We start from the raw sequence: 27,903 nt of genomic DNA, 5'->3' as shown, positions 1-27,903 counted from the left end.
TTGCCGCTATAACAGCTTCCACTCTTCTTGGAAGGCTTTCCACAAGATTTTGGAGTGTTTCTGTGGAAATTTGTGCCCATTCATTCTGTAGAGCATTTATGAGGTCAGGCACTGATGTTGGACGAGAAGGCCTGGCTTGCAATCTCCGTTCCAGTTCATCCCAAAGGTGCTCGATGGGGTTGAGGTCAGGGCCCTGTGCGGACCAGTCAAGTTCTTCCACACTGAACTCATCAAACCATGTCTTAATAGTCCTTGCTTTGTACACTGGGGCACAGTCATGAATAGAATAGAATAGGAATAGAAAAGGGCCTTCCCCAAACTGTTGCCACAAAGTTGGAAGCATAGCATTGTCCAAAATGTCTTGGTATTGCCCTTCACTTGAGATAAGGGGCCTAGCCCACACCCTGAAAAACAGGTGTGGCCAAATACTTTTGTCCATATAGTGCATCATCTGTTGGGCTCTGACAGAAGGTCTTTTTCAAGCCTGTATGGTCTGTTAGGCATTTCAGCCATTTGTGATATCTGATGAAATCTCATGTAATGACGATGAACATTAGTGCTTCCACAAAAGCAAATGTATTCAACCACATGCACCTACAGGTCCTCTGTGACCAGCATTGGTTTGGTATTGCACTATATGCCGACCATTTGTTTGTAGTATTCACGTCTGCCGTCTTTGTAGCAGCCACACAGGTTTCCGTATTTGGTCTGTGTGATATTAAAATTAAACGAGGTGACTAACCCACCCTGGTGTGATACATTAGGGACATGTATAGGTTAAACTGAAAGTGCATCAATTAACTGATTTTTCCACGTTTTACAATTTTAATAAGCTTTCAGTTAGCTAAAGTCCTCAGTATGAATTATAGATTTTCTGCACCCTTTTTTCACCAGCAGACATGTGTCCCATGTCATTAGATGTTTTATTTATCACATTCCAGACAAAACGTTGATGAAATGATAATGTTTCTTCCATTTTCCCTCTGCCTCCATGACCAAATGTCATGTACTCTCCCCTTTGTTGATGAAAAAGTCAAGATTGCAAGTTGTCTCAAAACCTTGGACTCTTGACCTATCCTCTTTACTCTATCACAGGTCAGGTCAAAAACCTTCTTTGGTTTACAGTTTTTCTTTTTCACAGTTGTCTGTGGTCTTCCTGTATTTTCAAATCTTCATTTGACCAGATTTATTTAGCTAAAATGTATCATATTCTGTGATTTGTTGTTAACATCAACTTGAAATTGAGCAAATAATTACTTTTTTTTCCATTGCCCACACTCCATGTTAAATTTTGGATCAATGATACAGATGTAAAATGTTGACAAAAGTTAAAATTTCTGAAATTCATTTAAAGGCAAACAACAATTCCAGGGAACTGAATTTCCCTAATGATAAAGAATGATACACAAACAATTTTGCACTTTCACAGCTGTATTCATTTAATTTATTACCTTTTGCCTTTGACAGTCATAGAGACACACTCTATCCTCCGGTGAAGCCCCAGCAAGAGGCCTGCCACATAATTTTTTTTAACCTCTTTTTTTCCACAGCTTGCTGATACTACATTATCACTGCAGACATGGTATTATGTACGTTTGCTTTACAATGTTTCAATCGGGAATCTACTGAGAAAGAGAGAAAGGGTGTTAGAGTTGGACACCAAGGTTTGTACACAGCCATGATCCATCGACCCCACCCAGTTGGGTGCGTCTAAACAGCACGTCTGCCCAGAGGAGGCTCAGAGCACTGGGGGGGCAGCCGGTGTCAACCCACCCCTGGAAGAAGCAGGGGGAGAAAGTTGAGAAAATCGAATGTGTCAAACTCCATAGGAGGTGGGAACTCAGGTAACATTTAGCCGTGCCACTTGGCAGCCATCACACATTTAGCAGCTGGGACAGTGCATTGTGGATTGACAGCACAACCTGGAGCACCTGATCTAGCTCCATGTCCATTTGAAATTTATACCGTATACGGCCTTTCAGCTTCAGCTGTTCAACCTTTAAGCATGCAGGGATATGGAGAAACAACAGAGTCATAATCATAAACCACATGTCAGAAAAGATCAAATCCAACAAAATGCTAATGGTGAGAGAACAGGAGGAGTGTCACCCACCTACTGATAAACACCGCTCTGGAAACAAACACTGGACATTTATGCGATTAATAAAGAGCATGCACTGCATAAGAAAAATGACAGATGGAACAGATGTGCCTTTCATCTTATTAAGTAAGGCCAGTTACTGTATGCATCAGCCATTGTCTGAGGTCACGCATCACTGATTGAGCGCTCAAGGTGTCCCATTTGAATCACAAAAGCAAAGCCGGGCGGTTTCATTTGGTAAAACCCCTAATCGTGCCACATTCTCTATTATAACTAATCATGCCCTCCAACATAGTTTTCTTTCATCTTTAGGAGGAGAAGTGTAGGCTTTAATCTCAAGAAAGATGTTTTTTCAGGGCTCATAGATCACCGCTCAGAAATTAGCTTGCTCTACCGAACTGTTTTTAGATGTTTTAATAGGCGAGATTAATGCGCTCATTCTTATATAGGAAAATAAAACATGTCCACCCAAGGCTGCAAAAAGTCAGTCTTCCATTTTTTCCCTTTAACTCTACTGCATTTTTAAATTTTCTTTATCATAGTAATGGTTCTGAAGCACTTCCCGGAGAAGTCATATCACTTTTATATGGTCATCGGGGGGGAAAATGACAAAAGTCAATATTTTGGACCAGCTGTAGACAGGGACGTGGTGAGGAGCTCAATTCATGCCAGTCAATGGGCTGTTGTACAGACAAAAGAAGAGCTGCAGTCTAACTGGAACAGATTTGCCCACATGGAGAACTGTCATCTTTTAGTTAGACATGTAGTGGACAAAAAGGCTGATATTGCTTTTATTGGGGCTCAGAGAGACATCGCTCAATTCAATTGCAGCTCGGTCGACTTGCACAGACAGAGATGCAATTACCAGAGTCGGGCAATTTTCTTGCATTTACAAGTGGAATGATGCCTTCAAAAGCATTACAATCATAAAAAACATGATAGGCCTTATATAATGAACCAGGGTGTTTAGATGAACAATACAATATTCATTTTCTTAAAAATGACTTTATCCCTCGATTCACACAGGCAAAAGTCTGCTTTAAAAAAATCCATTCAACCCAGAGGCAAAAATCTGCAGTTTTACTCTAATGAAAATGGCACCGGAAAATAACTGCATTGTGTGACCCGTCGACATCCGGATGCCGGCCAATCGGAATCCATTGTTGGATTCTATAGTCACATAGCATGCGGTACCACATGCAGCAATGCAATGAGCAGTGAGACGCAGAAAGTAATTTCATCTACGTTTTTTAAGTAAAAAAAAAAGGACAGAACTGATACATTGATATGACTGAGACTGGTAGTTGTTGGGCCATAAGCTGCTTGTCTGTGATGGGACATTTAAAAAGATGTTCTGTCACGCTACAGAGGGTGCAGGCTACAGAGTTTCACACCATGTTTCTAGAACTGAGCAATCCGGAATGTGTCATTACTTTTGACGGTACTTTGCAAAGTGAGAACATGAAACTAGTTTGTGCAAGCTTGTTCCATTTCTGCATTCATCAATGTTACATGTAAAAAAAAAACAACTCTTGCTGTTTTCAGAAACTATGAAGATGATAAAAATACAGAACCAGAGAACTTTTGTTGCAACTGAAAGAATAACATTTAGTCATTACAAATCACATGGCTTTATGTTGGCATGAATATGTCCGTATCCTTCCAGTGGAAAAAAAAAAAAACAATGTTATCTCAGTGTATAGCCGTTTGTTACAAGACCCCTGATAGTTTGTGCTTGTGCTGCAAAGATTTATCATAGTTTGATACTGAAGAATCAAATCAAAAAGGGCCAACTGCTTGAAGCCAAAAACAACACACGGTTTGAAAAGTGATTTGGAAGAATTTCAAGGCTCAAACATATTTTTTTCTTTTTTGATCTTGAAAATGGGAATTTTCATCTAATGAAGAGAATGCTATGGATCGACAGATGCAAGCAGGTACTGCAAACTTAAGTAGTAATTCTGTTGTGTGGGATATGCTGTTCTTCAGTCAATGCCCAAAATGTCTTTCTTTGCCGGGTGCTGAAATTTCGGTGTCTGAGACCAAATTGCTTACAACTACAACTTTGGTATATGGATATTAGAAATCATAAACTTGGGACCCAAAGGGCCATAGGGTGAAGTTCCCAGGTCAAGGGGGACCACAAGGTACAGAGGGCTTGGGCTTTAAGGACCTATGGAGCAAATCTGTAATTTTTGTCATTGTTTTGTTTTTTTTGCCTTAAAAGGGATTTTACTTTATTCATTAGCCACTTCCTCATTTTTAAAAGTTGATGGAACACAATCCGTCAGATTCCATAGCTGCTACAGTTATGCTGTAACAGGAAACTTAACCTTTTTATTTTTAGTTTTTGTGTATCACACAAACAGTGGTCAACAGCAATGAATCAGATGGCTCCAAAGATTAGCTGATGATAAACCAAAGAAAAACATGCCAACCAGATTCAGAATAATAATGCCCTATATATAGACACATACAGTCATAATCCTTTAGTTGTCCCTGTAATGGACAGATTTGTCTTGCTTGAAGCATTTCTTCCTCTTAGATCCCAAGCTCCACCTTGTACTCATTTGTCAACTGACAGTAAGGGTATTTTTGCACTGTGTATGTATCTGTGTAACAGTAATTCATTTGCTGATTTATCTATCAGATGAATTTCTCTGTTACTAGAAAAAATCAATGCAAATTACACCTTTCAATATATACAATACCATAAAACATACCATTTTCCTTCGGAATCACATTTGTAATGCAATGAAAGCAGAATTTTATATTTCCTTTGAGACGTGACATCAGTTCTGACACAGGAACTGCGAATGTGAAATGTGAATTAAAGATGTGACATAAGCGTGGTTGTTACGAGTGCAGAGTGGCAGATAAATGCTTTTATCAAATGTTGAAGGCAACCGAGAAGAACATCAAAATTCCTAAATACCTTCCTGTAGTGTGATTTGAAAAATGTGATTTTTGGTTTTATATGTCAAATGAAAAACAGCTGTATCCTGTTTTTCTCAGAATTGCAGCAAAAGAAAAGGTTGTTAAAGTATCGTCATGCATTAACTTCTTAAGCATCACTCAGGCAGTGATGGAAGAGCAGACACTTAATTAATGATTGAAGATTCAAATTAAACCAGCTCAGCTTTGACAATGTAGAATTACTGCACATAATTTGAAGCAGTAAGCCTGAGGGGAAAATGGCTCAATTCTTTGGAATGGTGGATCACTCAAAACAATGCACATTTTATTATTTTAGGCAGTCAGACCTCTGCCTCATATGTTCTTCTTAATCCAGGTTTTCACTGAAGCAGGGGCAATGTCTAGAATGTGTGTGAGATAGTAGTCGTATATTTTCTGCACTGTCTGTGCTTAAATCATATATTATTCATACTGCTACAAGCCAAGCAGCTTTTAAATATAATTTTATCCCTAGTGTATGCTTTATTCTGTACCTACCCGGTACTGGTAATGATTCAGGAATGTATGTCTTAATCAATTTTCGGAGATAAACAGAAGGATTGAGTTGCAATTTCCATGAACGCTCTCTCATGAGACATACAAAACACATTCATAAGTGTGATGTAACACCTGTCATAGCCATTCATTATCATTAATGATCAATGACTGAAAAGGTTTTAGTACGGTGTCACTGCCTTCATTCAGATACAAACATGATTGGTTCTGTGAAGTAAACAGCTAGGTGTAATTTTGTGTAATTTTTGACTCAAACCCTGAAGCTGAAAGTACAACATAATCAACAGTCATCACTGATGCCACAATGTTAAGCAATGAAGGCCAAATCAAAACATCTCTGATTACATATAAGGACCCGGTAAATGTCAGACATATACCAATCTGAAAATCTGGAAAGTATTTGTCTTTAGAGCTGGACCCTGACTTAGGGTTACATACGGTATCCGGATAAAACAGAATTATGTTTGTTGCCTCCCCCCCCGTGTATTTCCAGAAACTAAAAACTCACCTAAACTTTCACTTGAAATTCGCATCAGTCAGGATTTAGCTGTCACGGGTAGGTCCAGCTGCCCTCAGACTAACAAGGTCCTGCAGAGACAAAAACAGGGCAGCATTAAATAAAATGATGCTCTCGGCTTTTGGTAAATTTTTGCGGAGGTGGGGGGCTCGCAGGGTTTGTTTGCTCTTGCGCAGTGCAGGGGAAGGCAGCGAGAGCGGAGCCGTGTGACACCCGGCATGAGTAACGCTGCATTGTTTCATACTGCCCTGGGTGGTCTTCGCTTATCTCCCTGCCAAAGCCTGTGCCGTTATCGCGCTCCCACACGCAATCCCACCTCTGCCACCAACAGGCACAGAGCCGGAGAGCCTACCCAACGCTGGGGAACATAACAGCCACCGAAAGGATAAAGGGATCGTACTACCTCGCTGTCAGAGGAAAAAAAAACATAATACTGTCCATTGAATTGGTATTATTTTTTCCATGTGCAAGAACTTACTGGATAAAGAAAATAAGGCACTATCCAGCCTTTTGATTCCTGCACCGATATCCTTCTGTCAATATCATTCCACAATCTTTTTTTTTTTTAAGTCTCGCTTGGATTTTAGCCCCTGCTGACGATGGATGTCGGGTGGGATGGATTTGAATTTAGATTGAAATGTGTCCATGACTGATTGGAGGTCTGAATGCTGGTAACTGCATCCATACAAGAAACAACCTTGCATCCCTGTAGGCCACTCTCAGGTCTGCTCTTTTCAAACATTCATGTAAACCGCATCTTTGCTTTTGAATTACCCGCATATCAATATTAAATGTCCTAATACGTTATGCCACAACAATATCCGCAACACATAGCTCATGTAAGTCATATGAAAAGACATTTTATGTCTTATTGTATTTCTTTCAAATCCTGTGTGAAACATTTCCTCACATTACTGTGTCAACAATATAACTTTTTAAAAATATTACTTTAAATACACAACATTTTAAAGAACATTAAATACAGAAATCACCACCAGTGTTTATTCTTATTGATATTTACAGAATGGCAGAACATCCTCTGTACATTTAGATATCAAATCAAGCAAAAAAAAAAAAAACTGTATATCTTTCATAAAACACCAACCATTTTCAGCTGATTGATGTCAATTTGTGGTAAAACCCACTGACTGTTCAAGGGCTTAAGCTGGTTCCATCAGAACCCAACTGAGAGACAACACCAAATCTCCAATTATCTTCCAGTCTCTGTGTTTGTACAAGACAATGTCATCACCTCTAAAGCTCTTGGGTTGGGCCTGAATCCTATCAAACGGCTCAATCAATTTAGTTGGACGCACAGCTGAGCTAGAGCAATCAGAGTTCGGAACCCTGTCCTGAATGGGACTAATCCAATCAAAAAAGTACCTGTGTGTTTATTGAAGGACAGTGCAGCTACAGCCCAACTGTACTTATGGCAGTGACACAATCTCTGCTGGAATTTTCCATGAACCAACAGAGAGGACCTCAGCTACAGTGCAGCAAACGGATGGGTTGAACAAGAGAGGGCCAGTGACCAAGCATCTCTGCTAGAATGGTTCAGCTTGTGAACTCACAGCTACAAGTAAGTCGGTGAGTAAGAAGATAATATTTGCTCATATTTGCCAATTTTAACAGAAGCGACTGCAGGGGGAGCAATTAGTCCTCAACCGTGGCTGAAATGTGCAAATTGTTCATGGCGCTCGCTGAACCGGCAAAATGGAAGACCTTGTCTGCAATTACCTTTTTCATTCTGCAACGCGCTCACACGAGTGCTTCTTAAATGCTGGGATTGTGATAGAGTTTGTGGATTTAGCTGCGGGCCTCTTGGCCTGAGCTCAGACGTGCCACGCGGACGCGGACGCTGATGCTTTGCAGCTAAAGCATGCAGATTAATCATGCACTCGGCTGAGTAAGATTTCACCGAGTTTATTATGATGATGACGAGGATGTGGATTTAAAAGAAACCAGAGTTCTCCTGTCAAGGGGAGATCTCAGCAGAGTTTCCACTGTACGTTATGAGCCCTGGAGGCAGATTAATAATGGTTTCATGACACTAGTCAAAAATTGATTTTCAAAGTGGATTTGAATCATTGTAGATCATTAATAACACAGGGAATAATTTACATACTTCAGTGAAATACTCGCATCATTATATCCAAAATATCTGGCGACTGATGATTTGAGGAATTCAAAACTGTGGACTTTCTGTCAGGATTATATAACTGACAAATTGCCCCAATGTTTATGGAGCAATCAGAGAGGACCGTCCAAATATACTCATGCAATATCTGTCGGGCTCTTGGGCTGGATCAGTTTAAAAATGCCAGTTTTGTGGTCTGGACAGCAGGACGGCAGGGCAATGCCAAGTCTGTCAGCAGGCAGGGATGGCTGTTGGGGCTAGAACAGTGAGGGATGTCAGCGGGCTCAATCCCTAAGGCTCATGTGCTATCACTGTCTTAATCATCACTTCTCATAATCGTCTCTGAATACTGCTGCCCCCATGGATTACAGAAAAGGACTTTGCAATCATTATTCAGGAATATTTTGATAATGATTTATGTGTTTAAGTGATTTAAAGCAAAACATTTTACACTTTTGGCCCTTTATGCAGCTTTTTTTGGAATTGACAGGTGTATTAGTATCATCTCACTGAAATGGCCTCGGCACCTTCACAGGAGCACTGAAGGGAGACATTTGCAATCTTCTGATACACTCTCATGCGGCCAATAGCTATTTTCACACATTACAAGTTCCACAGTGCACTGCAGTGAAGTAAACATCAGTTACAGGACAGGTGTGGCCAAGCTGATCTCATCTGAGTGGCCCCTATGCACCTGGTGAGTCCCAGAGTGGAGATATAAGAAACCCTTCTGACAAACCGATGCCTACCTTGGTGGAATGAAGCCAATTTGTTTCACCACTGTGGGGTCCTGGTCACTGTCAGTCAGTAACACTGATCAAACCTATGCTGTAGGGCTTGGCTGGGCTACTGCCTGATCCATTTGAGACCTCTGGAACAACAAAGTTTTACTATTATGTCTTTATTGCTTATTATTATTGCAATACTTATTATTCTTACTTTTCTTGCTTAATCTAATCCTATTCTGTTCTGACTAGGTCCACATCATAATTTATTTTGTTTCTTTTTTTTTTGCTTCTTGCAAGGTTTTTGCATTTGCAAGTTCCTTGTTTTTTCTCATTTTGTGATCGTGATATTGTCTGCACTAATTATACCTTTTTAATACATAACGTCTTTATGTGTTTCAAACACTGTAATGTTTCCATTGAAGGAAGTGGTATGGCTTTAATTATAACTCTCCTGTAGAATGTCATTCCTTCTTGAAAATATTTTTGAAGCATAAACTGTACATATGTTTAAATTTATTTATGTATATATTTATTGAATGCCTAGCCGTATCTGGTGTGATCTTAAGTGTACTCCCTGTTAAAAACAGAACAACATATTTACAGTGCAAATTGAGTAATGCAAATGTTAAATGCAACCAACTCAGTAACGATAAGATGATAAAATACTAACGAAATGATAATGATAAAATGTTGTAACCCCATCCTAAGTCAAGACCTCAAAAACAAATTAAAAACAAATATGCCAAACATTTATAATATACCACCATTCCAATGCTGAATGCTAAGCCAGAGAAGCAGCCAAGTGCAGCTTGTGGATATGAGTCTTAAACAGGGGTCACAGCGTTGCCAAGGAATTGGCCGTCGGCAGTGTTGACCGAACATTTGTGGTTGGAAGATTTCGCAGATGAAAGAGCCAAGCACATTATTTCACAGAGCAAACTGACATTTGTCCACTTAATGAATCACAGAAATGCTACTCTAATAAGCCCTGAATCTGGCTGGACTAAACTGTTATTGGACATAGGTTTAGCTCCACTTCATCACCATTATGCTGAAATAACGCTGATTAAAACTGATAATACAGCATTGTTCTTTTTCATTTCAAGCATTCCCAGTATTTAATTAGCATTACACAACCACATAAAATAATATCAAACATTTGATGGAGTAATTTACTGTACTTGCTCATATGGCAATTTACTGAAGAGTCATTACCAATGATTTTTTATGTTCTCTTTGTGTTGCTCTGTCATCAAGGAGAAATGCCCTGCCAGTTACCAGAGTATAAAATTATTTTCTACAGAGCTTTCAGAGTGAAAAGACAGCCAAGCAACCAGCCACTTGCAGTTATACTCCTGAATAGTTGCTGTTTTCACACAAATACAAATTTCATAGAGATCCTATGTGGTTCATATGAAAGCACAAGCACAATCCAAAATGGATGATCAAATCAGACCCAGATTCATCCATAGTGCTGTTTGTTCTTAATTTTGAGCAACGAAGCTAAGCACTTCCTTAATCTTAGCCTTCAATTTTTCAGCTTCAAGGACCACTAACGTCATAGTTTCATATAAGTAACAGTAGTAAGTAGTAGTAAGTAATGCTCTTGTTGCAAAGCAACATTTGGAATTCAATCTGGGCCTTATAACTGAATCTAAAAATAAAATCCCTGCACCAAAAGCTCAAATAAAACCCAGGTTCTTTTGATCAATGGCTTGCACTGGAAATCTGTACAGCAGGGAAGCACAACATGTCTCAAAGCTGAAATTTTAGAAGTGTTGTCCATTCAGTGGGTTGATAAGATGATAGAATTAGAAGGCACTTTAGGCTGGTACCACAAGGAAATAAAATCCAGGGAGTTTGCTCAGACATATCGAGCATTTAATTCAACTACGCAAAGACCCCTGGCTTTGTGTGTGCTTTTTACATCCAACCAAACACTTTCCCTGAGGATTCATTTTCAAATACTTGAATTCAGTTCAAGCTCAAAATTAGATTGACATTAACTGACAGTGGTAAACCACCAGCAAACCAAAGATGAACTAGCGATGATGTGTTCGACTGTGCAGCCCTGGGGAGCCATTTGCAGAGTACACAACCATAACAATTGACAAACTAAATTAGCCTGCTTTGAGGTGGCTCATCGCAGTCTGCAGCTACTGAGATGTAATCGCTGGGACGGTTCAAATGGCAGTGCGACAGGGGTCCTTTTCATCTGTCTGCAACTGGATGTGATTATGGTTACTGTGGGAAAGTGCTGTCTTCTTCCTCCTGATTTCACCCGCTCGCTCAATGTGACAGGGGGTCTAAAAACAAGACGCCCTGAGCGACTGTGGAATGGGCGCTGCAGGGAGCTCCTGGCCTCGTGGGGGGGGCAGCATTTAGGGACACTAAAATTAGCCGCATTTGGGGGATATTTTTGTGCGAGGCCTTTGATCTTGGCCCATCTCCAGCTGTCCAACGGATGAGCTGCACTGCAGTGAGGCACAGGCTGCGAAATAGAGGGGGGAGAAAGTGAGATACAGAGGGAGAGAGGGGGAGACGGAGAAAGAGACAGAGGGAGAGGGAAAATGAAAGGGAGAGAGGAGGGCAGGGAGGGGTAAAGAGAAGGAGTAAGAAATGAGAGAGAGAGGGACAGAGGAGAACAAAAGGGAGACAGAGAGAAAAAGGAAGAGGGGGATGTGGGAGAGAAAGGAAGAGAGAGAGGAAAAGAGAGCAAAAGAGTGAGAGAGCGAGAGAAAGAGGAGGATGCGATGAAGAATGTATACCCCAGCTTAGAGGATGGCTTATCCTCCAACACTGTTGCACAGATGACAGATAACAGCATTCTGGGTTGCTTTCTGTTTCATGTATTCCTGCTCTTTGCTCTTTGAATAGGAAGTACATGTAAACAGAACACACACAAACAAACACATACACACACACAAACACACGCACACACACACACACGCACACAGACACACACACACGCACACACACACAGACTTTCATGCATGCTTTGACTGACAATAGAAGGATTTGTGGTCTCCAATGCAACTAAAATATGTTTCAAACATTTTTAACAGTGCAATACAAATAATTGGTTCATGAAAGCGCTCCTATGATAAAGAATTATCTGCCAACATTACAGAAAAAAAGAAAAGCATCTTTCATGACATGATTATCTTGCTTTGATACACACAATGCACAGTTTGTAGGCTAAGAAAAAACCTCACGCAAAAAGAGAAATTATAAATGTGACATTCCAATATATATTTATACAGCAAGGTCAGGGCAAAAGGTCACAGAGATCAAACAGAGATCATTTAGTCTTGTGGTAATTATAGATGATCCCTGCCTCCTAGAAGACAAAATGTACCATGCATGAAAGTAAACGCTCAAGCAAATGGGTACACTGGAAAATCATTTTTTTCCTATTCACAAAAATGAGATTGGGGAGGATTCAGGCTTGAGAATTTAAATAAAAAAGTTGTTTTTTTAGTGACTTTTAACATAATACATTTTGAAGTGATTTGCTTGGCAGTGCTTGTTTTGTTAAGCAAACATATCCAAAGTTTTTGTTCCTCCTCTTTGGTCTGGGTGCCAAAATCATTACAAATGACTAGCTGTCAACAGAGATTAAATGGGCAAATCCTGGTAAATGTCCTCCGATATATCCTTTCTGGCAATGCTGAATGCTGATAAGTCAATGTTTCTTGTTAGATGAATCGACTGTGAATTGATATTGAATGTGCTGTTTGCACGTTTTTTGACACCGGTTGGAGTAGCTAATTCACTCTCGATGGATTAACAATTACCAAAGTTGCCAAACAGTCCATACGCCCTTCCACAGAGATCACAATTCCAGATTACTAGTATGATGTTTAGAAAACCCTATTAAGAGGCATGTTATTTGGGCTGGTATTATTTCAGATTTATTACTCTGTGCCCAAGGCTAAAATACTACTGTGCACAGTTCCACAGTGGGGGTTCAGTGGCTTTGATTTATACAGCGATGGCTCGTGAGTGCAGCAGCAAGCTAGCTAGTTACTGCAGTTATTGTTCTTAATGCATATTTATTATGCTGTATCTCAGGGTAGCATGGTCTAATTTGCATGCAGCAATGTTCTGTGAATTCCTGGGGGTCCTGTGAATTTAGCTGAAGGGTGGAGGGGGTGGGTTGGGGGCGGCACCCACTGTTTTTTATACTCAGTGTTCTTTAAATTTTGTCCTCAAATGGCTGCATTGGCTTCTCTCATAACCTGAATTCTGAATTCAGTATCGCTTTAAAAATTAAGTTCAATGATACTGGCAAGGGTCTCATTGCTTTAATATTTCATTTTATCAGGGTGACCGTTTTGTGATTTGTTTGCTTTGACAAACGATAACAAATCCCCCATGTACGCTAGGCTTGCCCGTGGGGATTATGGGTACTATGAGGTCATCAAAAGGCTCATGGTCATTTGCTTTGCTCTGTCATTGATCCAAATTCCAAGCCACAAGTCTTCAGATTTTGGGAGTTTCAAACTTCTTCAGCCAATTTTGGGGTGGGAGGAGGGGTGTGAAAAGAGACAAAACATCATCTGAGGAGATAAAAGCACATAATGGAGTGATATTAAAAGCAGAGTGGTAATAATGTGCAGTTTCAGTCTGGAAAAGTGTTTTTTGGAATGAGAGGGCTGCCAGTTTCAATCCCAGGAGGGGCAATGCCAGCACCGCAGGGGCACCCTAGGGCGGGGTACAGCAAGTCAGCCGGATTGCTTAAGTAAACACCCAGATGGATAAAGGGGTCTGCTATGGGATGAAAAAAAAAATTATGCAGATAAACAGTGTGGAATACAGAATAGGGATTGTGGCTTCAAATTAGAGTGAGGATGTCCCCAAATCCAAGAACTGTACCTGCAGTAAGCCAATCCTTGTAAATGGATTTCAGAAAGCCTGCACTACACCGAATACATATTAAAATAAGTAAAAGGTACAACAAAGCAAACAACAAAAGAAGAAGTCAGATAACAGAGTAGCAAATTTTTTCTAGATAAAATAGTACAGAAATGGTTTTTTCTACTTTTTTCCAGGTAAAATATGCCAGACCTTTAAATGACACTACACATCTATGGTATTTGCAAGCTCCATTTTCCTGTGACGATAGGAATACTATTCAATGAGTAAAGCAATTTTCCTGTTTACCTGAAGTAATGAATAAACTTGATATTATTTTTGAGCTTCTCCCACTTTGAGGGGAACCATTTGTTTGGTAATATATTTTTATTCATTGGATGACTTAGTGCTGAATTAGTTCTGTTGCAGCCATGTTAGTTCTGACACTTGCATCTTTTGCCATTATTTTCATTTATAAATGAATGATCAATTGAAGTTAAATATTGAACAACCTTGTATATTAATATGGAATGTGATACTGACACTGATCTGGAATCGAGTATTTAAAAAAGCGTGGTATAATCCATAATATATCACAGTACTGTATTTTCATTTACAAATGTTAATTTCAATTTGTATGACATACAGTGAGCCACACCCACTTTTAGTATGTTGACATACTATACAGTATGTAACTGACACACTCCCCAGTAAAATCTGTCTGGGTCAGCAATGTTACAGACAGGTTGGGCCAGGTTTGAGTGACAATGGAGATATTCTTTGCCAGCTAGTCTAGAGTCTGTAACCTGATCAGTGGAGACGAGGTACAAGTCCGTACACAAACGTTAGTGTCACAAATTGACCACTAGAGGGAGCCAGTACTGGAGGGAGGTACACCTAAGGGTAGGGGGAGCAGCTTTAGCTCCATCTCCCTACAAAAGCATAGACAATGCCTGAAGACAAATCTACTTTGACGAAAAATCATTGGTATAAAATCTTTACTCTATATATATATATATATATATACACACACACACACACACACACACACACTGCCTAAATGTAAATGAATGGTAAAAACAGTGTCAATCATCCAAATGCACACAGTCAAGGCAGTTTCACACATCACAGTGGCATTCTTTTAGAATAAATTATACCACCACACTCGGCTTCCCACGAATAAAATATTGATACACACCTGGGGTAATTTCCACAGTGAGGCCCAGATGACACAAATAAGCCATGAGGATTCTCCATTTCTCAGAAGCTCATTATGCAAAGGTCAACATTTTCAAATGGCAAGTCCGATTCATTAAAGCTTTTTTTTTAATGTTACGGTATTTTATGTGTGTGAGTGTCTGTGTGTGAGAGTGTGTTACCCGCAGTTGCAAAGTGACATAATGCATGTTCTCTTTGTGGGAAGTTTTGCTTGTGTATCTTTGTACAATGATCATTGTTCACCTAATGATAACCAGTAAGACTGAGTAAAGATTTCCCCCGTCACTGTATCAAAACAAGGCATGCACTATAGCAAAGATGGCATCCAAATTGCTATGGTAATAAATGTTTGCAGTTAATTATATGAATGAAACCTTACCATTACTATGCTTATCACAAATACAATAGTTATTAAAATCTTACTCTAGAAAAGAACATAATAGGACAGATAATTTAGTCAATCTCATCTAATTAATACACATGAATGTCTTTGCACAAAATGACACACGGTTGGACCCCATTGCAAAAGTAACAGCCAACCTACAGCAGTCTAATTAACTCCAACCAATCGTATAATTTAATTTAATTTGCATCATCATTTTCCATTTGAATTCCATTTAATTTATGAACGCGCAAAGGGCTAAATCTATTATTCACTGCGAAATAATGAAGTAGCAAATCCCTGAGAATATGTAGTTGATTCACTAAATGACATCGACCTTGTCACGTCTCGTATTGCTCTGTTTTTACAGTGGAATGAAAAGTGACATCTGCCTTCAGTATAAAACGTGAAGAACAACACATCTAAATGAACCTCTCTTCCGTGCTACCGCCTTCTGTAAAAGTGGTAGAAAATATGTCAGACTGCAGGTTTAATAGCACGTGGCAAAACGTGAGATGAACTGCCACTTTCAAAAGACTTCTCAAAGTCACCATTTCTCCATAGTCCCCTCTGAACAGCCCTATTCTGAACACTCTCTATTGTGGCTTGGGCAGGTTTGTAAGGACCGATGAATAGATTAAACCCCGCTCACCACTGCCTCCTAGCCCAGAGGCGTTTCCCCACGTGAGGCCAGGTTCATAAAGACAGATGAGCTGCGCGGGGGTGACCGCCACAGCTCCAGGGGCCTGGAGATGTCTGAGCCCCCCATTGTTCAACTCCAGTATCTCTCACACAAATGTACCCCGCCGTAGATGTGCACAGTCGAATTCTATTGCTCTCTCCTCATTTATGATCGCCCCCAACTTCGTTTCTCATACAGTTTCCACAAATGAACCAGCAGGGCATCCACAAAATGCCATGATGACATCATTTGGCCATAGCGGTAGACATCATTTCTTGTTCAGGTGGGATTAATTGTAATAAATTGTGGCTTCTCCATAAAACTGACGAGCTATGAACGTCCCAGTAATTTTGTACAGAATGTATTGCCTCTTGAAATCGGCAGTCTTACACCGCCATGCAGAGGAAAATACAAATGTTTCAGCAACAGACCGCAAGGGTGGGTGACGTTAATGAGTGGAACATTTCTTCCAGGGCTGAAGCTGTGCGATTTTTCTAAAGTGAAAGCAAAGTGCAAACGGGGCTTTTGGAAACAAGGCCGAACTCACGGGTAGCTGTGAGCCATCATTAACGACTAAATGTGTGAACTAACATGCAATTGTTCAAGCTTTGCTCTCCACACCTGATTGGTTATAATTAGTCATTGACATCATGCAACTGCTCCTACTCCATGTAACTACACCTCCCTTTCCCATCACTAATAAGGTCTAGCATTCACAGCAGGATCAGAAATCTATTTGTAAGTCTGTCAACAGAAGGGACTGTTTACTTCACACCTCTGCCTTACCTGAAGAAACCACTTGTTTGCTCACTCCAATCTCTGCAGTCCCTCTAGGTTACCAAAACCCAGTAAGATGCTACATGACCTCTGGCATCAACACTCTTCTACCCACATAACGAACATTAAAATGTTTGACTGACAACTGGGATTCTGACATCCAGGCTTGGCGCCAGGAGAAAATACAGAGGGGTGCAATTGCAATCCACGGGGGTGCACAAAAAGACATGAATACTGTGTAGACATCAGGATATAAGGAGACAACTGGGGGTGCACTGAGGTCCGTCGTGGGGTGCAATGCACCCGTAAGCACCCCCATAGCGCTGGGCCTGCTGACATTCCAGGTTATGACCGTCCACGAGGTTACCACTTTAAGACAGATACTTCAAAATAAACATGGCTCCAATATTTTTATGAAAAAAGTTAATTTTGGAGACCATCTTTACATTACAACTTAGATATACAAGTGGATGTTCACTGTAGGAATTCAGCAATTCAGATTGACACCAGGTATGTTGTTGAATGTGCAACATCTCTGATAGGTGACCACTCACGCCCTATTCTTCCACCTGAAATGTAATAATTTGCATCTCGTGAATGTCTGTTTCACTCTAGAGCAGAAGCAACACTCAACAATGTGTGACTTCAAAGTCGGGCTTCTGCTCTCTACAGAGAATGCCGCTGATGAAGTGAATGTTTCCCCTTTTAAATAAGTTCAGACGTCAATTACCCTGAGTGCAGGGCTGTCACTCGGATGGAAATTGGAACAGATTGCCAGCCGGTTGATGAGGACTTCTGATCCTGTCGGGCACTTATGTTTGCCATTGATTTATGACCTTTCGGCATTTATGCACCATCAGATATTGCCTTTGAGAACGCAAACTGGGACCTGAACGAGACAGAATATGGTGGTGTCAGCAGGGAGGGTGCAGGCCTCGGGATGGCGCTGCAGCTTTTTTTTATCCCGCGTTGATTTATGACCTTTTATTTAGAGACGCTCAAGCCATGCTGAATGAGATTACCACTGGGGCTAACTGGAGCAATGCACAATACCATTTTCCTGGTTTTCATTTTAAAGAGGCTCTGAATTCGTCTTATCGTGGGAGTCGATGGGACGATGTGACTGAAAACAACATAAGTGCTGTAAGGAGCCGATTATTGTCTAGCCTAGCCTATATTTGCTTTTGTTAAAAGCAAAAAAAGAAAAAAAAAACCACAATGTTCTCTGAAATTAATCTATTTCAAAATATGACATATCAAATATTTGCTGTTAGATGACTATGGGGAAAAAACTAATAACTCAGATTCACAATGACCTGCATGGTCATTGCCTCATTAACCTTGTGTCTCCGTAAAACCAAAAACAATTAGATCTTAGTATTTTGTAAGGTTCATGTAAGGTTCTTTTTCAAATTTTGTAACATTTATTTCAAAAAAAGTGAATTTATTTTTTTTGTTACCATTTTTATGCCTCAACCCCTTGAGCATTTTATCCAGCAGTGGCTGTCTCTCCTGTCACAGAGCAATAATGTCTTGATTTATTGTCCTAACAGTGCCACTTTAACTGGCTCCATGATTGCAAGTGGACCGACTGCAGGGTGGGGTGTGGGGCGTCCCGATCGTTATGCAGCGCCGGTGTGAGGGTGGGGGGAACAGAGAGACCCCCCTGAGAGGGGCCGTGAGAGGAAGGGGCCGCTGCCATCTTCCGGAGGTGGCTGGAGGACGTTGCATGCTGGGATTGATTGCTTCACCCCCTGCCCTCAGTGGATACAGGGCAAAACGGTGGAAAGCTGCTAGAGCTCACGCGCCCCTCACGGAAGCTGACGGTTCCTGAGGCTTTTGAGAAAAAGGTCCCCCTAGTGCGCTCGCCCCCTGACGGGTTCAGTTGCTTTTTCAATACCATAGTCCAACATCTGATGTCTTTGATGGCGATACATTTCTCAGTTTAACTGGCTGTTTAGGTCAAATAAACGAGGAATGTTTCATCTTGCAAAGGAGTTATACTGACTTTTGGTTTTACTGTTACATTGTGCACTTCTAATTGCATAATGAAGCTGCAACTGAAATGTAAATGAGGCAGCGTCATTATGCTTAATAGCTTATTAGCTTTGCTTAAATACTGGTTATGTTCACACTCACTGTGCACATACGCATGCAGACACATTTGCTTTCACTACATTGAGTCTTTGACTTCTCCTGAGAAGTGGAGTTTGGGAAGTCAACGTCAAACCCAACTGGAGTTAAACGCTAAGACAGCGATTTGCATTGAGCTTGTCGCAATTCTTTTCCCACACCCACTCGAGTGGACTCAAGCGTGTCTAACGAAAGCACGGCCGCTCACTGCTCAGACTCCGGTTTCCTCTTGAGAAAATAGCTTCAGAGGGTTTTGGATTAAGGGCCCCCAGAATTGTTTATGTTTTGTTTGAAGGAGCAACTTTCTTTTTTTCCCAGATACACAGTTTTCAGGTTGACAGATAATTTGCTGTGGTAAAAAGAAAAAGAAAATGTGTACACCAACAGCAACCAGCTGAGGAAACAGTGCCCGATTGGATCCAGCATGGGGGTAGCTGAAACTGTTCTGCTAACATAAAACAGCTGGAGTCTTGAGATAAAACCCTTTATGTGGACAATAGGGGGGAAAGTATGTTTCCACTGAGTAAAACAGGACCTAAACATTAATAATAATAATAAAAAATCCTTCATGCATGTATTGAATAGAATGGAATAGAATGTCTGATTGGCTCCTTATGCATTTAGCATGAATCCCTTTCAATGAAATACAGGATGTTAATCATCATACTCATATGAGTATCTAATTCCAGAGTCAAAAAATTATAATACCATACAAAAATCAAATAATTGCAACCTAATGGATGTGGCCAATTCAATAATTAATGTGTTTTTATTTCTGCTTTCTGCTGGAGACTAGGCTGCACTCTATAAAGAAGATTTATCTAATTTTTTGTCATATGTAAACAACAGGTGTTTTTCATCAAGTTCCTTAATTGAGGCATATACACAGTATGTAAATTGTACGGATACACCAGAGTTAAGCCTCACATTTGGGGGCAGTTGTAGAATATTGGTTAGCTTGAGAATGTCCCCACCTAGAGTCGTTCTTATGTAACATACTGTTCATGTTGCTGTACTGACTCGACTTTGATTTGAAATTACTCTTAAAAGCTGCTCTTGTCGTTTCTAAAGCAATTTTGTATCAAAAACCATAGGATATTCTAATATGCTCTGTCAGAGATATCAGCATATTATAGTTGTAAACAAGTAACATACTGTGAGCTTGTCCATGTGGCAGTAATTAGAGATATAGAATAGTTACCCAGTGAAATTACCAGCGCTTTTATATTCATCATTTTGCATAATGCTTTATGATTTTTCAATATTTACATTGGTCAATATTTATTTATGTGAATTTAATTGGATCCAAAAATTTCACAAAATAGGAAAAATACAATAGACTTACTCATGCGAATGCCACATAAAGAGCCCATCTGTCAGAAAGCAATCAAGGTTGTGTTCCTTTCCACAAAACAGAGGACTAATGTGATTAAAAACTGTTACATTATAGTAGAGAATCTCTTCTTTTTACAGAGTCTTTGGAGCTTCAGGAAACCAGCTAGGTCATTTTGGGATTTCAGTGCCTTTTAAGGCCCCCAAAACAGCACTAACTCCTGTATGCAAGGACATAAGACAAATCGCAGAATGACACCCAGCCTATAAAATTATACCGACTCTCGTGAAGCAGTTGGGTTTGGAGGTCAACAGATCGATTCAATCATGACAGGAAGTATGCCATTCGGTTTACAGGTAAGGGTGTTAAGTGATAACTCGGTGCCCCTTGTAGTGAGCTCGGATTCAGCTGGCTAATGTCAGGCAGTGAATAACAGTGAGTGCTTGCGCGCGCGACTTGGTGCCGGGCGGGGCTGACTGACAGTTCACTCTCATTTCCATTCAAGGTGACTTCGCTCTCAAGGAACAAGGCTGGGGAGCTCGCTTTTAATGAGAACTGGGTCACTCACTCCTTCAGAGGCATTAACCCCCAATAAAATAAGCCAAGTTATTAATCTAGGACTTAAATCCAGCCAGAAATCTGAAAAGCACCTCTGATGTGTCGAGAATGCCAGCAGAGCCCACTTCCTTATTTGGGAGTATATCAGAGGTTTAAAGGTCTGAAATGGGCTTCACATGCAGATTAGCTGAGGCAATGTTTTGACTTTCAGAATGAAAGCAAGCTAAACTAACAAATGTACTGTAACAGCCATTTGTAAACTTTGATTTAATCAATCTGTACAGCCATAGTGAAGTATTTCCTTGCTGTCTTTTTGCTTACTCAGATTGTTTCCATATGACTTGACATCTTAGACTTATTACATTAGACCTATTGTATAATGTTTCTTACGTACACTTAAACATACAGTAACATGCAGTAAACCATAAGGTCTATAGATATATACACATATTTATTTTTGAGCTACAAGGCAACATTTAACACACTGCTAATCTCATAATTATTTGGAGTCAATGAAACAGGACCTGCATAGCCTCTGCATAGCCTACAAATGCCAAACAGTTGAAGCTAAGTGGGTCTGTGCTTGGTCCATATGTGGACAGAAGACCTACTTAAACCAGGCTGCTACTGGGAGTGGTGTTGGTCAGCCAGCAGTGGCCCTCTGTGCAGTGATGGGGACAGAGTGCTACAGATTGCACCATGCTTTGGATGATACATTAAACCGAGGTTCCGGCTCACTGTGGTCATTAAAACCACTGTTGCATTTATCAAAAGAGTGGCAGTGTTAACCCCAGTCTCCAGGTCAAATTCCCAAACTGGGTCTCAATATCCAACCTTATCACCAACCCCCACCACCCATAGCCATACATACACGCACACACACACGTCTGAAAGGGAAAGCAGGATGCTGCCTAGCCAAACAACCTTGAGCTCCCCAGGTTGTCACTGTCATAGAGAACTTAGCTCTCATCTGAAATTTCAGACTAAATGATATTCAAGTACTAAAGCCATCAGTATGCATTGAAATGTCTTTTGTCAATGATAAAAAAACTTTAATAAAACCAAATTACTTTAACTGGCATGATTCATATATCATTTAATAACTGGAAAATGCATCTTAATAGAAATGCACATCTTTCCTTATGAATTATGATAATAAAGAATAAAGAAACTGAAGCCATTTGTAAAATATAATTACAGTAAAACCACTGTTGGCTATATTTGCATGGCTCAGTGCAAGGACAGAATGAATATTTTGCAAATGGGTTATGAGAATTCATGAGTAGTGCATAGATTTTCACATATCCAATGCACATAATCACACTTTAGATCCTTCACAACCGCTTCATAGCTCCCTGAGAGATGGACAAAGTGTCATGAGAAAGCCCCATTAAAGCACAGGGAAGGTGACCCAGCTAGCTGCCTCTGTTAAGATGCAAAAAGCCAGGGGCTTGGAAAAGTTCAAAGAAAGAGGCGGTTGACAGAGGAATTTATATCTGGTTTCCGCCACTCCCCGCTGTCTCTATTTTAGACAGCTACGCTCTTGTTGCCAAGGAGACTGCCATTTAAACAATTTTAACAATGGTGCGAGTCGCACAGTGGTCTGGTTTGACTGCTGGTTCCGTTAAACTGAAAGAGAAGAGAAAACTGGAAGAGAGGAGGTAAGCTAAGAATGGGGGAGAGCTTTTACAGTTATTTTTAGGCTTAATCAGTAGCACTAGAATCAGCAAAAACTAGTTAAGGCTTAAGCACTAGAAGAAATATGGTTCTAAGGAATGTTACTTAGATGAAAGTTAAATTTTGAAAACATGGAACGGACAGTCTGTCTTCCTTCACAGAGCTTTATTTTTTGGTAAAGGTTACATTTTAATGCATGTGAAATAGCAAATTAACTTAATATACATGTGTGATATTCTCAGTGCCATTGGTACAAGCAATTTACCACCGAAAAAGATGAAAATTTTGCATATTATATATGGTTTCAGGTGGATTTGGGTTTTACTCATTTGTCTTCAACATGACCATTAAAAGATAATATTGTGTACTACAAATTTTCGAGGAACCAAATATGAGAGACAAAGACAAGTGGCTATGACATATCACTGCTAATACAACAATACAATGTCTACAATCAATAACTGCTGCCCTTTAGAGGGAAAAACAGGATTTGATTTTGCCATCAGATATCAGGACAATATCGGCTGACACACTGGGCTACGGAATGTGAAATTTTTTGACAAGACAAGTTTGATGTGATTAGATTTTCAAAGTGAATGGCAGCAAAAGCAGTGTTGGTGTGTGTAGATTCTATATGTGGTTTAATTAAACATCCAATAAGGCCAATGATTTCCCCTGTTCTAATAAATATGCAAAGTATGTCCATAAGACATAATTATAATAGTATCCCAAGGCAGCCTGGGGACATCAAGAAATTACCAAGATAATCACGATTGACATAGCAGTGTCTCATTTAATCGCTTGTACTATGTCAAACAATTTTATGCCTTTTCTTTTTTTATTTCCTGACCTGGTGTCTGGAAGCTGCTTGTAGCTCTTTGTACTCAAGGTAAGTACCATTGGCTTATTGAGGATGACGGTGTGGCAAAAATATTTTCAAAAAATCAATTAAGGATAAGACACAAACTAATCGCAGTTACAATATTAATAATCACCCACTATTCCTTCAGCCTTAGTGCATTTCACTTGCCACGTTTCCACAAATTAAAGTCCCTAAAAGCCACCTAAAATAAAGGATCAGCGCATTAACAGTTTAACATGGCCGGACTGGCAGCGGTCGGACACCATTTCCTCGGGGCCACGTTCTTGCAGATTCCTCTCTGGGTGACGGTAAAGTTAGTTTGACTGCAGCGCCCGTCCCTTCCATTCCACCTGCGGCTTATCAGCGTTCGGCCACCTGCAGCCGTTGGCTGCGACTGGAGGAAGCAGCCTTAAGGGCCTCATACATCAAGCCAATGACTTCTGGCTGGTGGAAACGCCACAGGATGGCCGTTAGCGTTATGGTACCGTTCAGGGTGTACTTGCTCAGCCCCAGCGGAAGCCTCCCACCAGAGTCAGTCACGAAATGAAATCAACAATCCGGGGCAGCGGGACTGATTTTTAAAAAACTCCTTCATGGTTGCCTGCTGATAACAAATGAAAAGAAGAAAAGACAATACTGTCAATATCAAAACCATCTGTAGCTCAACCTTAGGACAACTCTGAGTCAGTAACTTTTTCTGTGTTATGGTATCAGACATGGTTTTCCCTCGATTAAGTTGACTGACTGACCTTTTTTGTCTAAACCTTTCCCCCCCAAAAAGCAAATGAAACAAACCACTGACTTTGTAAATACCCAGATGCAGTGCTCTGTTTGTTTCTCCGAGTGGAAATATTCAAATTATGTTTTACCCCAAATAGAGATGTCACTGGTAACCCATATGTCCGTTGCTGGTCTTGGACAGCAGGGTTTGGTCATTTTCCATCTATTTCCAATTACCATACTACATGAACTGGTCAGGTGCTAATGGCGCCATCATCAGGAGCTGGTCAGATGTAACACACCCTTTAGAAAGAGTAGTGTGCCGCACTCAGTCACAGAGCTGCTCCTGCAGTAACTACACATTGCAACAAAAGGGCTGAGGCACCAGTGCAGCATTAGCCACTATTGTAAAGTTTCTTTTCACTTCTTGTTGAATAATGCACTGAAATTAGCCACCAGTCCAAAATGTAAGTTTAGTTTCATTTTCCAAATGTCTGGAAGTAGACCTCTTATTAATACTGAAGAAATATATATTTAATTGAATGATGATTATTATTAGTATGGTTATGACTATATAATTAACTGTATGAAAGTGGAGGAATCAGGTTCATTGCAAGAAATGATTTTAAGGTTAAGACTGCTGACTTTCTTCCCACCATTTCTCTAAAGGTGCTGTAAGGTAGGATTACAGTATATGTAACATATATGTACAGTATATGTTACTCCTCTTTTAAAAGCATCCCATGAATGTTGCTGTCTCTGTCCTTTCGCTTGCCTGCAAATTTAGGTCTGAAGGGATCTGTGAGCACAGCCCCACGGAAGACAGCTCTACGACCTTTGACCTGCTCGTTCTGAAAATGACCCAAAGCTTGAATGAGGCCCTGGGCTGCTCCCTGCTGATGGGCAAGCTGGGAGACGAAGCCATCCTCATGTGGCAGAGGGCCATTCAGAGACTTGCCTCTGAGGGTTTAGTGAGCACAAACTGTGGGCAAGACCTCAGCGCTCCTACCTCAGAACCTCCTGACTCCTGGGCTGGGGCATGGGGAAAGGGTAACGAGGGGCCTTCCAGTATCCCAACAGGTGTCACGGATGTAGGAGGCGGCCATGTTAATGCACTGCACGTGGCCCACTGTGATCGGCTGGGTTCGGCCAATAACATGGCAGAGGTTGCTTACCTTGCAGTTCCCCTGTGCTCTGGCAGGGAGTGGGGTTTCAACACGCAAGCTGGCGGGTTGCTACCTAGAGTTTTGGTCAAAGCAGGTGCTCTGACGGTGAAGGAGGGAGAAGGGAACAGGACAACGGAGAGAGAAGCACAGAAGGTCACCGCACCTCCCAGGTGGGCGAACTCAGAGCTCGACAGAAATCGGGAGCTATGGAGGGCAGCACAAAGAGACCTGATTGTGACTAGTACTCCTCTCCTCCACTCTAATGAATTTAATGGATCAGAAGATGGGTTTGATGCCAGCAATTTTCTTCCCAGCTTCCAGTACGGCCTCAGGAGTACATCAAAGAAAGCAGAGAGGCCATTTGTTAGCCCCGAGTGCACTGAAGATGGGAGTATTGATGATGGTGAACGCCAAAAAGACATCAACACTCTGGAGGAACGGCTGCGGTTCAAAGACCTGGAGTTCCAGCGGACAGTTCAGCTGCTGCTGATGAAGCAACGAGAGCTGGAGGAGATGAGGGGACTGTCCGAGCTCAAAGACACCGAAATAGGGCTGCTGGCCGAAAAGCGGCGGCTTGAGGAAAAGCAATACAAGGAGATCGCCGTACGGTTCGCCCAAGCCTGCGACTCTCTGAAAGGCAAGCTCCTGGCGAGCAGAGGCGACAACAAGACTTTTGTCAAGCAGCTTAGAGAGCTGATGGAGAAATACGAGAGACTGAAGAGGCGTTCCACTGCGGCCAGGAAGCAGTCGATCCAGGACCTTGCGGACAAACAGCAGGCTCTGAAAACCCTGAAGGAGGCCACACAAGAGAAGGAGCAGCTGCGTGCGGAGAATGGCTTTCTGAAGGAGCAGAGAGAGGAGGCCTTGAGGGCAGTGTCGGAGCTAGAGGCGAAGCTGAGGTCCGTGGAGGAGGATGGCCGGAGGAGCCTCCAGGAGAAACGGAGGCTGGCAGACAGGGTGTCCTCCGCGGAGGCTGAAAAGGAGGCAGACCAGCAGAGGCTGCACGAGTCTAGGGAGCAAATCGGCAAACTGCGGCTGACACTGGACGAGTGCAGGGCAGAGAGGGAACTGGCAAGCCTTCAGGCCAAAGAGACGAGACGAGAGGCAAGGAGGAGCCTGGGCGCTCTGAGGGCAGAAATGCTTCACTTACAGAGGGACTACGAGGCCTGCAAGAAGATGGAGGAAGGTCTGCGGAAAGAGTCTGAGGCTCTGTCCAAACTGGCGGCCGACCTGAAGGAGGACAAGTGCGTCCTCAAGGAGGAGCTGGAGGAACTGCGGCACGAGAGGAGGGAGTTCGAGGGCCAGAGCCGGCAGGAGGGCGAGAGGCTCAAGGAGGCCATAGCCTCGCTGGAGAAGGAGAGAGACTTCCTGCAGGCAGAACTGGGGGAGCTGCAGAAGGATTACTTGAACGTGAGCGACCGCATCACCAAAAGGATGGGCCTAGCAGATCAGGAGAGGAGCCATGCGGGTCTCCATGATGTTACGAATGCTTGCGAGGGGATGACTCCCACGCAGAACCCCCAAAGCGTCCAGCACTTGGAGCAAACGGATGACGGTGCGTATCTAAATAAAACCAGTGACATGCAAGGGGGACAGAAATGACAGCCCTTTTTAAAGTTATTTGCAAGTCTTTCAGTGAGCTGAAGGTAAGATAGAACACAACTGGTTCTTTCCTTTGGAAATCAATCAATGTTTCCTGCTCAAATACACTGGCTAAATAAAATGGTCTACAAAGGAAAGCAAGCAGATGAGTTTCAGGATTAAAAGATTCATGTTTTTTTGCATTTCACAGCAGCATCTCTCTCACATTTATTCAATACCAGAATCCAGTGACAGTTGAAAGCAGTTGAGTAAGCAGACCAGAATCATGGTTCACTGTAGCTCAAGTGAAGTAAGTTAACGTTGATATATTTTAGATGCACAGCACGTTGTGGCATATCTGTAGCCTGTTAGCAAGTGCCCAGAAAGCTGCCAAGAAGAGGAAAACAAAACAGATTACCCCTTTAACTCCAAAACAAATCATTGTATGTCTAGCCACCAGCATTACTTCCCCCCGCTGGAAAATCTCTCCCTAGCTAAAATGCCAAACGCTAACCCCGAAGCATAGTAATTGAGTAGCTAACCTCCATGTTTACATACATTTAATTCTATAGGATTTTGTTGGATTTTTCCGCCTGCCCCTTCTTGTCTATTATGTACAGGGGATTCTTACAGTTATCCATCATTAGATTGCAAGGATCTAATTATGAACCATGGCTTTATTAAAAAATATTCTTCTTAAGAGGAAAAACTGAGTACAAACTCAACTCTGCTTTCAATTTTCACCCAAACAACTGAATAATCTATCACTGAAAGCACATCTCAATGGGTTCGTTCAAGTTCAGATCAACAGAGCAATACTTGTTTGACATATTTACATAGAAGGCTTATTTCAAAAATACACATCAAAATGCACACTGGAGAATTTTGGTTCATTTTGGTTCATTCATTTTGGTGTACCTCTTGACAATTTTTTCCAAAGTAAATGTTCAGTTCAGGTCTCTGGGAGCTCGAGCATCACCCACAGTAGCTGGAAAAGTTTCGA

Source organism: Megalops cyprinoides, chromosome 15 (genome assembly GCF_013368585.1).
Source record: "Megalops cyprinoides isolate fMegCyp1 chromosome 15, fMegCyp1.pri, whole genome shotgun sequence".
In the NCBI taxonomy this organism is placed as follows: domain Eukaryota; kingdom Metazoa; phylum Chordata; class Actinopteri; order Elopiformes; family Megalopidae; genus Megalops; species Megalops cyprinoides.
Note: the sequence above shows the minus strand (reverse complement) of the source record.